Consider the following 14,069-nt stretch of genomic DNA (forward strand, 5'->3'; position numbering starts at 1 on the left):
TTTTTCCTTTCTTTGTAATACCAGATATCACCTTTGATTAATAACAATCATATATAGGCTTTGTTCCTCTTATCTGGGTGTCAGCAGTAATTGGAATCCATATCCATATCCTACCTTGCAATCATGCTGCAAAAGGCCAATAAATTCCCGCTGAGTGTGTTACTTGTTAAATTTAGTGCATTACATTCAGGGTAATGAATAAAAGCAGTGGGCCGTTACTGTCTGGTTGGCAGAGGAGGAGTAAGAACAGCCAGACTCCCCTGAGGCCCCAAGCAGGCTTAAAACTGTGACAGGCAGAATCAAGGGACTCCCTAAGCATCACAGTTCACTTTGTCTCCCTTAATTTCCTCTTCTACCAAGATTTTAGAGGAAATGGAGGGAGGTGAGGTAATATTCTACAGAAATACAAAATACACTGTACTTGTATACCAGTACTCCCTAGTGCAGATTCTCTTCTAGGCAAGTGTGTTTAAAAGTAATACATCTGTGTTAAGCATTCCGCTGATGACAGGTTTGACTTTGCTTTAAGAGATGCATGTATCATATATATATATAGTGTAATGTAGTTATATATATATATATAAAAACTATACACATAAATGTATGATTATAACCAACCCGTGTTAACCCTCTGTTGGATTGCTGACTGGTAGAAATAAACTCCGATGCTTCTCTTTTGGATGTATGAGCCTTGATTTGGCTGACACAGAAATAGCTGTGTGTGTCTAACTGTGGTGAGAAACAATATGTGCTTCAGTTCTGAATGTGGACCTGGTAAGTTCCTGAATTTTGATTCCTACTGGTATGCAAATTTACAATGTTAAAATGATGAAAATCAGTTAAATAATGTTATGGAATAACTGAAGTAACAAGACAGAGTCTCAGTGAAAAGATACACAAACATATTCTGATGAGACTGGTAAGGACTTTCTAACTCCTTCAACCTCCTTTTGGATATTTGTGTGCCTCTGAACAGAGCGAGCTTATGAGTGTGCCAATCTTGAAAGAGAGCCTGGCTTGAGCCCTTCCCATGCCTGTGCAGACACCAAAGTTAGGAGGGAGGAGGGCCCTACATGCCCACATGTGGCCCTGCAAGAGGGAAGTGACAGGTCCAGGGGACTCATCAGCCCACCTACAGTTGGAAAGATGCTTTGGAGTCTTTCACTCTCACCCCCACTCCAGCTCCCTATTCCTTTGGGAGACCTTGAAAGGGAGTCTAGGATGATCACATTCAGCCTCAGTATTTTCTGGGCCTATGAAGCTATGATTTTTGGCAAGATTTGGACTTTTACTGAAGCTGTACTCCTTTCACGGACACCTGTCAGGGCCAAAAATCTCAGCAAGTCTCCTGAACTGGAAATACTGAATAGCAGATGAATTAGGTAAATATGTATCATGTAGATCCCAAGTAACTACATGTTTTATTTTCAAGTGAACTAAAATCCAACAAACAGAACAAAATTACAGGGTAGATCTTATCTCTGCTGCAGTCAGAGGCAAAGGTTTTACTTCTTCAGGATATTATCAGTGTGGTGTTGCTTTATTGAGTCCTTCTGAAGGACTAAATTTTTTTTTTTTGACAATAAAGAAAAAGTCTTCCTGTTATCCTTCAAGATTGAGGGCAGATTTTCAAAATTACAGAAGAAGCATAGGCTCTTTGGACTAAATCCACCACAGGATACATGATATTTAGCTCTTCTAACTGTTCCCGGAAACATCTAGAGTTAAAATTCAGATCTTCAAATCATCCACTAAACTGATGCCTAGCCTCAAAGTGCTAGAAGTTTATATGTCCTTGCATTTTCATCAGTAAATCTGTTTATTATGATTACAGCTCTGCTTCTGAACATGTCTTGACTGTGTTGAACAGGTAGCCAACTCAGCCAACTTTGGGAACTACAAAGTGGGTGTTCTCGTATCTGTATCCCTTGCAAACCCTGTTTTGATATGCACAGCACACCTAAGTAAGGAGACTTCTGCAAAGCACAGGCAGAAGGTGGGGTGCTGGGGAAGCATCAGGCTCATCCTATCCATGGATAATGCTCCGATGGTCCTGCACAAATGCTCTGGAAGAGCATGGGGCTTCAGGCAACATGACAGGAAACTCCTTGCAAAACTGCAATCAGTGGAGATGCATGGGAAAACGGCACCTGCTTCTATTTCACATTGGAGTTTAATTTTCAGGGTTTAATATTTGTTGATTAATTTCTATATTTTTTGTGATATTGTAGTTTAATATTTGCTGAAATAATTTGTTTCACAATAAGAGAAAACCTGATGGGAATATATAAACCATGCAGGCCCTCAGCCTCCATATCTACATGTAAGGTGTATTAAGGTATTCGTTTCTTTTAGGGGTTTGAAGAATCTGTGTTTAAAGTCAGATTAATTTGTTTTATAAAATGACAGATATGGGATAGCTGTACTCTGGGGTTGGACTGTATATTCAATTCAAGAAGTACCTGTGTTTCACAGTTCAAAACCAAAAAAGGCCTTTGTCACCTGAGGAAAAAAACAAGATCCTCATAATACAAGGTACTGTGTCAGGCCAGGTTGATAGAGCTTAACATAAAGCTTTCCCAATATGAAAAGCAGTATTTTGTTTTAGAAAATGATAATGTTTTGATATGGGTGATCTCATACAAAATGAAATATTTGGTGTAATTTGATGTTTTAAATAAGAACATGTCTTGTACTCCTGCTAGGAAAAACTCTTCCCTGAAATTGCCCTGTTTATTATCCTAACATTACAACATATCCTGGTTCTGTCTGGAAATCACAATAAAACTTAAAATGACAAATCAACATTTCTAAAACACAAACACACGTGCACATGCAAATGGAGCATACCCATGGAGAGAGGTTTTAAGATCGGTTCTTTAGGACAATAGTTCTGGCTTCTGATGTGGTCTTGTGGGAAGTCTCCTAAGTACTTTACATTTCATTAGGGAATTCAAATAGGTCCTTGATTCTCTCCTTGTTGAACTGGAAAATACTGCAGATGAGTCCAGATCCTCCAAAGAAATTATTCTGAATCATCACAGAAAGGAGGCTAGGAATATCTGCTAAATTCTGAGTAGCTTCACATGTCTGAGAGCTCCAGTCCCTGATCTCAGGTCAGGCAGTGGTTTTGGTCTGTGCCAAGCATTGACATTTGTTGTTGATGGATTCTTATTTCACCTTCTCATGTTCAACATTCCTTTGAGCTGGAACATTTAGTGTAAGGCTGTCTGGGTGCCATGGACAGAATAATCTTTAATCTTCTTACCATCAGAAATTCTGCAGGAGCAGATCCAGGTGCAATGGTTGTTGACTGGCTAGAAGTGTTTTATATCAACTCATTAATTTTTGCAGAAGTTTTGTGGGTTTTGTTTTTCTTTTCATCTGTTCTATTTTGTGCACTTCTCATCTCTACCTTTTTTCCATTGCTCTGGGGGCAAAATAAACTGTGACAACAATGTAGAATGTAAAAGCTCTATGTAAATACTTTGTTTTTTAAAGACTCATTATCTGACATGAGGACTTCATGTTTCTCAAGTATTTACTTTACTTTCTGGACAATGTGTGCCAGTGAGGTCTCTATAAGTAGAGCCAAACCAATATATCTGGAGAAGTAATCAGCCACAGTGCTGTATTTGTGTCCTTTCCAAAAAAACAAGTCTGTTGCTTCTACTGCCAAGATCTGGCAGGTAGCTTTGAAGAGATTAATGGCCCTGGTGATTATTATTATTGGTGCCTTTTTTCCCCTTCCTACCCCTAAACTATTACATTCCAAATGCTTATTTACTGAATAGCCTGAATATACAGAAAAAAGCAGACTAGCATATGGGATGCTGTGATCTGTTTATAACTGTGTTCTTCAAGGTACTGAAGGAACACAGCCCTCTAAAGTACTCGAGGGATCAAAATCAGCTGTCCTTTCAGAGACAGTCTATCAGTCATATGAAGGTTATTTCAGTCCTGCCAATATGGTAATATATTTGCTGGAAGTTGACTCACCGCTGATGAAGGTGGAGTTGAAGTTACTGGCAAGTCTCATGTGTTAGTTCTTCATCTCTAACTTGCTTTGATCAACTAATATTACTGCCAGGATGAGGTCAGATTGTTCTTATCATCAGCTTTTCTTCTTAATTTGGTAATTGGTTACCAACTCTATTCTAAATACTCCAAAATATTTTCTCCTATGAAAACTTTTGTGTGATAGGGTTATAGTGTGGGAAAACAATAGATGAAGTCATATTATTTGGATCCTAGTTGAAAAAATATCCAGTGACGTGCATTCTGTTTCTTGTTAAAAACTAAGATGAACAAACATGCACCGAACCAGTAAATAGGTCTGTGCAAGTACTAGGAGTTCCTCTTCTATTTCAGCATACTTTTTTGCATGGCTTCTTGATGTGGTGGAAGAAGACTGGTCTTCTGGAAACCTCTGTGTGAGCATATTTCCTAGACCACATGAAGATATGTCTGTGGCTACTGGCTGAATAGTTTAGAGAATGGTGTACTGAAACAGGTGGGGATATACTCTCTGTGTTTTTTAAATGAATGCATTTTTCTGGGTGCTTTTCTTTTCAACCAAGCTTTACATATTCAAACCATTAAAGGACAGTCTTCAGAACTTCAGTTATAGTTCCCAAAGCACAGTATCTTACCCAAGGATCTTCTTCAAACATTTTTCTTGAAATTCATGCAAAGCTAGTAATGTCTTTTGTTTCATTATTATTTCTGAATCTGGCTTAATTCACTATTTTCTTATTATTTACTCTATATCAGGGCCCTAAGTAGGCCTTAATGGCCCTGATCAGCCCCACCTGGGCCCCTCATCCACACCCCCATCTGTGGGCCCACATATATAAGCTCACGCCTTTAACATGAGTGATGGTTTTGCAGTCTGGAGAACTTATTTTTGCTGCATCAAAAAGATATGAAGGGAAGCATTACCTTCTACAGAGGGTGGTGGGTACAGCTGTGTGTGGTGGTTCTTTAGTAAGGGGAGTTTGCTAACAGCCTGTTCAGAGGGTCTCATTGCAGAATATTTTTGCCTCTAAGAATTTGTCTGTAAAAATAGTTGTTTTCTCTGTAGGTGTTTATGTTAAGGTCTGTAGGAGTGCTATGTGTTCCACTGCTCTTGAATACTAATCATTGAATCTTCTATTATGGAAAAGAAAGGAAGGAAAATGTCCTACTATTTTATTTAGTTTTTCTTCCCCTTTCTTTTAGTGCAAGTTCAGGACAGCATAGGGAATTGGTAGTGGCACACTATTTTAGTTTGCTTTTTTGTTGCAGACTTATTTTTCCATTAAATATAGACTTTGAGGCATTTCTGAAAACTGGTAAAATAATAATTTATTTTGTTTATGAGAATATCTGATAGAAGTCTGAATAGTAAAGCAGAAGGTATCAAAAAGGGAATACAAATGAAGGAGAGACATTTTAATAACTCAGAGAATTGCTGCTGTCTTAGTATAAGGTAAATTCTCCCTTCACAAATACAAGCTGCTGTAGTTATGGACTTGTTGGCCCTTACTAAGGAGTCTAATGAGTCTTTCAGGTGAAAATAATATAGGCAAGGGTTAGGAAAGGGCTCTCAATAATGGATCTTCTGGATTCTCACAGCCTTCCCTAAAGAAGCAGTAATTGAAAGGACCAATGCCCCCTGGCTGAGCAAGCTGGCAAAGAAAAACAGTGAAGAGGAGGCTTGTGAAAACCTCTGTCTGGAAGAACACCTAAATATACCTCTGAACATTAATATAATCTATGGTTGCAGAGCTGAGCTGGAGAGTTCTGATACAGGCTTTGCTGGACTCTAGTCTAGCACTTCAGGTGCTGAATGGCATCTGGTCTAACAGAAAGCCTAAATATGGTCTTTGATTACCTATAAAATCATCATCACAGATGCTATTAATGATCCTTCTTCCAGCTAGTGAAGAAGAGAAAGAACACAGGGCAGGAAAATAAGAGATTGTTGGGTTTTTTTATGCCTATATCAAAAGGAATTAGGATGTTTTAGCAAGAAGGGGAAAAGAACTGAACCAGTCTTTCTGAAAAATATAAATATAGTATAATAAAAAAGAATGACTAAAACCTAGGGAAATTCTTTGTTTGATAGACTCTTGTTAAAAGATGGATTTATCTAAGCCCAGGCCTCATTAGGTTTATTTTCAAAACAGGGATGCAAGTCCAAAAGGAAGAGCAAGTGTGACAAAGACTCTTCCCTTGGGTATGCCAGGCATCATCCCTACGTGTAGGTAAGTGGTATTTTAATTAGTAAGCAGTGTGTGTCAGCAATGTAACAAAATGCTACAAGCAAATGCTCATCAGTATAAGCATAGATGGAATGTGTGCTTACAGTTTATTTATACTATCTATCATTACAATGATGATGTGTGTATATATAATGGAAACTATAATTTATCCCTCAAAGATAATTGTATAGAGTGAGTTTGAAGGATAAGAACAAGGTTAATTTGAGGAGAGAAAGAACAACATAGATATGAAGTTTTGATCTGTGATTCCAAAAGTTTGTTTATAGTAGGAAATATCATGATGGAGTTGGCTAGACTTGGGACAGCTTTTTGGCTTAAATACTTTTCTTCTGGCCAAAGTGCTTGCTCAAAGAGGGGAACAGCGCTGAACTGAAAATCAGTCTTGGAACAGGAAGCTTAGAGTTTTTGCAAGAGCTCTGTAATCTTCCTTCATAACAGACAAGGAGATGAGTTGCTTGATTACTTGATTGTGAGAAGATTGTTAGTGGGGTTGATTTATATTTACTTCTTAAGTTATGATTGGCCTTGTTGTGGAAATCTGAGTGAGTCTACCCACCAACTTGAAATGCAGAGATTATGCCTTGAGAAATATCAAACACTTATATTGAGCACATGGCAGAAATAATCTGCCCAACATGATTCTATTATCCTGACACTTTAAATTATCATGACATATGCTCAGCTATAGATCTGGATACATAATATTGTAAATTTAAAAGTTTTCCAGTATTTTTTCCTGACGAAAATATCTAAAGCTATGAGGGATGGTACTGGTGAAGTCTAGATGATATCTCAAACTTATGTAGTAGTAGTTCACAGAATCATCTAGGTTGGAAAAGACCTTGAAGATCATCTAGTCCAACCATTAACCTAACACTGACACTTCCCAACTACACCATATCCCTCAGTGCTATGTCGACTCTACTCTTAAACATCTCCAGGGATGGGGACTCCACCACCTCCCTGGGCAGCCCATTCCAATGCCTAACAACCTGTTCTGTAAATAAATACTTCCTAATATCCAGTCTAAACCTTCTCTGGTGCAACTTGAAGCCGTTACCTCTTGTTCTATTGCTTGTTACTTTGTTAGACTCATCCCCAGCTCTCTGCAACCTCCTTTCAGGTAGTTGTAGAGGGCGATGAGGTCTCCCCTCAGCCTCCTCTTCTCCAGACTAAACAACCCCAGTTCCCTCAGCCGCTCCTCGTACGACATGTGCTCCAGAACCTTCACCAGCTTCGTTGCCCTTCTCTGGACATGCTCGAGTAATTCAATGTCCTTTTTGTAGTGAGGGGCCCAAAACTGAACACAGTAATCAAGGTGCGGCCTCACCAGTGCTGAGTACAGGGGCAAGATCACGTCTCTGTCCCTGCTGGCCACGCTATTTCTGATACAAGCCACCATACCTTTGGCCTTCTTGTCCACCTAGGCACACTGCTGGCTCATGTTCAGCTGGCTGTCAATCAACACCCCCAGGTCCCTCTCTGACTGGCAGCTCTCCAGCCACTCCTCCCCAAGCCTGTAGCGCTGCTGGGGGTTGTTGTGGCCAAAGGGCAGCACCTGGCATTTGGCCTTATTGAAACTCCTACAGTTGGCCTTAGCCCATCGCTCCAGCCTGTCCAGATCCCTCTGCAGAGCCTCCCTACCCTCGAGCAGATCAACACTCCCACCCAACTTGGTGTCATCTGCAAACTTACTGAGGGTGCACTCGATCCCCTCATCTAGATCATCAATAAAGATGTTAAACAGGAGTGGCCCCAAAACAGAGCCCTGGGGGACACCACTCGTGACCGGCCGCCAACTGGATTTAACTTCATTCACCACAACTCTTTGGGCCCGGCCATCCAGCCAGTTTTTTACCCAGCAAAGCGTGTGCCCATCCAAGTTGTGAGCAGCCAGTTTTGCCAGGAGAATGCTGTGGGAAACGGTGTCAAAGGCCTTATCAAAGTCAAGGTAGACAACATCCACAGCCTTTCCCTCATCCAATAAGCAGGTCACCCTGTCGTAGTAGGAGATCAGGTTTGTCAAGCAGGACCTGCCTTTCATAAACCCATGCTGACTGGGCCTGATCATCTGGTTGTCCCGCATGTGTTGTGTGATGGTACTCAGGATGAGCTGCTCCATCAGCTTCCCGGGCACTGACGTCAAGCTGACAGGCCTGTAATTTCCCGGATCATCCTTCTGACCCTTCTTATATATGGGAGTCACATTGGCCAGTTTCCAATCTGTCGGGACCTCCCTGGTCAGCCAGGACTGCTGGTAAATGATGGAAAGCAGCTTGGCGAGCACCCCAGCCAGCTCCTTCAGCACCCTCGGGTGTATCCCATCTGGTCCCATAGACTTGTGTGTGTCTATGTGATGCAGTAGGTCACTGACTATCTCCTCCTGGATTACAGGGGGGTCATTCTCCCAGTCTCTGTCTTCTGGTGGAGGAGGCTGGATTCCCTCAGTACAACTAGTCTTGTTATTAAAGACTGAGGCATAGTAGGCATTAAGCACCTCAGCCTTTTCCTCATCACTCGTTGCCCTGTTTCCTCCTGAGTCTAGCAGGGGATGGAGGCTCTCCCTGGTCTTTCTTTTACTGTTGAAATACTTATAGAAACATTTCTTGTTATCTTTGACTGCTGAAGCCAGAGTAATTTCTAGCTGGGCTTTAGACCTCCTGATTTCCGCCCTGCATAGCCTCACAACATCTTTGTAATCATTGTGAGTGGCTAGCCCCTTCTTCCAAAGGCTGTAAACTCTCCTTTTCTCCCTGAGTTGCAGCCAAAGCTCCCTGTTTAGCCAGGGTGGTCTTCTCTGCCACCGGCTTCTCTTACAGCACCTGGGGACAGCCTGTTCCTGTGCTGTTAAGACTTCCTTCTTAAAGAGTGCCCAGCCTTCCTGGACCCTTATACCCTTCAGGACTGTCTCCCAAGGGATCCTGTGAAGCAGTTTCCTAAACAAGTCAAAGTCAACTCTTTGGAAGTCCAGGATGGCAGTTCTGCTGCCTGCTCTCCTGGCCTCTCTAAGAATAGAGAACTCTATTATTTCGTGATCACTGTTTGGTAGTTGTTCACTACCAAAACCCTCAGTGTGGCATTTCAAGTGTAACTAAAAGCTCTGCTCTGATGTGGCATGGATGAGGGGATGTATTCTGTTTCCAAGGTTATCATGCTGTAATCCAGAGACACAAATGATCTGCTGAGCAATTGCTGTACATACAGATAGAACTGTCTGATCATGTTGTGAAGGCTTACTCCCATTGCTGAGATTCTGAGAAGCATTAAAGCACAGCTAAAACTATATAAAATATATTCTTCAAGTTCTTGGTGAGGTATATGGTCTCATTTGGGAGAGTACTCCATTCATGAGATGATATATTCTTGGAGCTGCGCTGTATGCTGTCAATGTTTGAGGATCCTTTCCCATTAGAATAGCATGGACCATTATGAAGACTATCCATATTCAAATGAAAGATTATTCTTAAAGTAGCATTTGTGACTCAGTGGAAAGCAGGAGAGACTAGTTTGAAACTTTTAGCATCCACACTGAAGTGAGAAACAACATTTCATCAGGAACCTACTCGGCTGGCAATGGATTTAAAAGGTAGTTTGGCTGATATAGTCCAGACTCTACAACAGAACAGTGAGAAGTATCAAGAGAATGGTCTTGGACCTAAAGTTTGCTGATGATATACTGTGTTGTCAGCAAAAAAACAGATTTGGGAAACAAATCTTGGGACAAATAAGAAATGCAGAAGGGTATAACCAGTCACCATAGTGGCCTCTTTTCAAAACGGGTAGATAAGTTGATGAAAATAATTGGTAACAAGTGTTGTGTGCTTGGTGAGTGAAAGGTAGAGCTGAAGTGAACATGTTTAAAAGGAGGTGTAATCAGGGATCATTGGAGGAGAATAATGGAGAGTTTAACAGAACAGAAGAGGGGAGGAAAGTGTGAGAGAACATTAGAAATGGACTTCCACTTGCTGACTATTATGGCAAAGCTAAGAGCAGGACTGAAATGTGTAATTCACAGTATATGCCAATAAAGAAAATTAAGAAAGAAAGAACAAATACTAAGGCTCTAGTGAGGATAAACAAACTCAATGCTAGTTTTTTGCATTTGCATTTTGCATTTGCAAAATATTCCTCCCCTGTACAGAGTTGCTTCATGTCGCACAGGTTAGCAGTCCAGAATACCAAATGCCTTATACAGGCCATATGCTAGCAAAAGACTCCTCTTTGAAGTACATTAGAAATATAAGCATGTGGAAATGGGTCTGTCTACATCATCTGTTAGGTGCTTAAACACCACTTTCATTACTGATTTAAACTTGGTGATACTCTAGCAAATGGGATTTACAAATGTTGCCACTTAATTATATAGCTTTTTCAAATTCTTTAGAGGAAGACCACCTCCCAGCATGTGCTGGGCACTTCTGAAGTTCACTAGGAAAGCTTCTTCAAATTTCAAGATTTACTTTCCTGTTTCATCAGCTACTTCACATTTTCAAGGAATATGAATGGATGTCGTGGGACAGTAAGGTCTGGTGTTCAAGTCAGAGGGATAAAACAGATGCAAATAAAATATAATCAAATATTTTGGGTAAGTTATTCTAGGTCTATTCAAGGCTCCTCAGTAGCTGTTTTCTTGGTTTCTCTCGTTCCTTTTCTTTTTTTCATGTTCTTTCACAAGGAGTCATAAAATATATGTAACTGACTTACTATTGTAGAGAATTTTTAAGAATTTATTATTCATGTGTTTTCTTGGGAAAAGTTTAATCATTAAGGATTAAATTTTTTAACCTATTGTTCTCTCTTACATAGGGTCAGTGTAGCTGTGCACACTGTTTACTGTTTCCTGAGATGACAGCCTATCTTCTGTCATCAAGGTCTAGAAAGATCTACACTTAAATCAAGTATATGACAAAGAATAATCTTAAGAAAAATGACACTGAACTGCATAAATCTTGGTTTCAAATTAGCGTTTGTGGAGGAATCGTATGGTACAGCAGAACTTGATGGCACATGTATTTTTTAATCAATAATGCACTTCTCCTTATGTGCTTATTTCTTCTGAGCAATTGAAGGTTGCATGCGACAGCTGGTGAAAAGAAAGAGGAGTTAAAGGCATACATTACATCTTTGTTTTCCTCTGAGCAAAACAATGAACTCTGAAACTCCTTAGGTTTTCATGAATATTATCATCATTATATAGTATGTTACCTGTTTTGGATTTTTTTTTTTTTAACCACTCCATTTTCTAAAACTTCTCTTTCCCCTGCCCAGGGAAAGTAATTCATAAATAAAACCTTAGCACTTAAGAACATTTTTCATCTTTGATGCTGGTAAAGCACATTAAAAAAAAGATAGTGAGCATCATCATAGGCAGAAGATTTGCAGCAGAAAAAGGTTAAATGACTTGCCAGAAGGCACACAGAAAACCAGAAGTAGCAGTGGAAGACAACCACCCACAAGTCCAAGGATATTTTCTGTCCCTTAGTGAGTACTGTAGTTCTGAAAGGTAGAAATAAGAAGTACTACACAACCTCTTCTCTGCAAGATGTCTTTTTATAACATGGCTAAGTTTGACTCTCAATGCTCTCCTTCCTGCTTAGCTGATACAATTTCAAATTTTTTTAACTATATGTGACAAGAGGTAATCTTAACATCTATAGAAATTCCTGCTTTAAGGAGCTTGTACTGATGTTATTAATAAAAGAAGAATTTGGAAGATCCCACTGTTGAGTCTCATCTTTAACTGTACTCACAACAGCAGATAAAGTCTCTTCTTAAGCTTAATTGCCATGGAAGAGAATAAAAACATTGGAAAAACTATTTTACCTAACACTTAATGATTTAAAGGAATATTTGCAGGCACCTAGAAGAGAGCAGCAAGCCAAAGAACAGTAAAGAGATTTTCATTCTGAAGAAATTTTACTTTCTGTAACAGAGTAATAGTAGGTCCTATGTATCCTGACTTTAAAAGAAGGTTTTGATTGTATTTCATGTGATATCCTCACAATGAAGTAGGGAGGTGAGGCCTAGATGAAAAAATTAAAAGGTGAAAACAAACTACTTGGGAAGCCGTAGTCTGGTAGTTCATAGTTCACTATCAAGATGGAAGGCTGTTTCAAGATTTCTGCAGTTTCCTGCCCAGCTCCAGGTAGGGAGGGACTGCCAGAATGGTGGAAGACAGGCTTGGAGCTCAAAATGACTTTGATAAATTGGACAAATGTCCTGGGGGGAAAAAAAACAATAAGATTAATGTCAGTAGGGACAATTTCAAGGTGCAAATTTAGGTAGGAATAATTGGCCATGCAAAGGCAAGCAAGGGAACAGCCAGGTAACTTGTCTATTTTTAGGATAAAAGCAGAAGCAAATATGATCATGCTGTTGCAAACCAGAAAAAAATATACCAGTAGGTTTGGTTTGTAAGATACAGGCATCTTATAGAACAGGAAGAACCACAACTGGATTACTGTTTTCAGTCTTGGGCACTGCTCTTCAAGACTCATTTAGAGTCCAGAACAGAACAAGGAAAATTAAGAAGTCTGGATAATTTGGTTTGCAGTGTAAAACTACTTAGAGAAGAGGAGTCTGATGAGAAACATGACATTAATCTTTAAGTATGTTAATGTCTAGTGCACAGAGGAAAAGAATGATCTGTTCCCTATCTTCATGGCAGATATGACAAGAAGTAATGGACTTCATTTTCAGTAAGGAACCTTAAAGGTAAACATTAGATAATCTTTCTATCAGGAAGGAAAGTGAAACACTGCAACAGCTGGCTTAAGGACACTCCATCGCTGAATGTGTCTCAGGACAGGTTAGTCATCTACTGTGACCCTAAGAGCTGAGGAGGGGGCTGGGTAACTCCCGGGAGTCCACTCTGCCCCTAGCTGATGGTTTTGGCATGTGACATTCTGAACACAAAAGCTTTAAGGCCCAAATAGTGCAGGCACCCACATAGCATAAGATCTGGGGTTTCAAGCTTTCATAATCTCATTAAAGCATAAAACATTTATTGCTGTCACATCCTTACCAAAAAGCATTAACATTCCAACTGGTTTTATTGATACTTCACTGGGTCTGCAGAAAACCTGGAACACCAGCGCAGAGGTGTGACTTGTGAAATTTCATCCTGAGTATGGAAGTCTGCTGTCACTCAGAGTAAAAGTAAGGTGAGCATTATCTGAGGCACACTTAAGGTCTTGCCTTTGCAAATAATATAAGTGGGTGAACAGGGTCTTTCTGCACCTGTTTATAGTTAGCTGTTACAGTATTCCTTTAGTACACCTTTAGCCTACTTAAGATGTAGCAAGTATAAGTTAGAATCAAGAGCAGGTAAATTAATGCACTGCTGGTGGAAAGCCTACTGAAGCAAGTATGTCTCTTCCCATTGTCTCAGTGCTGATATGTGACTACATGGGGATGGGTAACTTTCATGTGCTTCTGTGAGCTGGATTTGGTACACTAGGTTATTCTTTGCTTTCTTTAGACTTTGGTGTAATCAGGCTAATTTATGTCAGCTGAGAATCTGATGCTTTATTTTTAACATTTAAACACACAGAAAGGATTCATGTTCTTGGTTTAATCTGCTGGGACACTGGGATTTAGTAAAAAGCTTGTGTAGAGATGTCAGGACTACTGGCTGCCATAGCCAGTGGAAAGGGAGGAGGAGGAACATGCAAAGAATGCTTTTGAGAAGTAGATTAACTTTTTGTATACATTTTTGTGAGGAATTTTAACATGCAGTTATTACTAAACAAATAAATGGCGAGGTTCTTTCTCTTCAGAAGGGAAAATTTTACTAATTTTCAC

The sequence above is a fragment of the Strix aluco genome, chromosome 2 (assembly GCF_031877795.1).
Source record: "Strix aluco isolate bStrAlu1 chromosome 2, bStrAlu1.hap1, whole genome shotgun sequence".
Classification (NCBI taxonomy): Eukaryota; Metazoa; Chordata; class Aves; order Strigiformes; family Strigidae; genus Strix; species Strix aluco.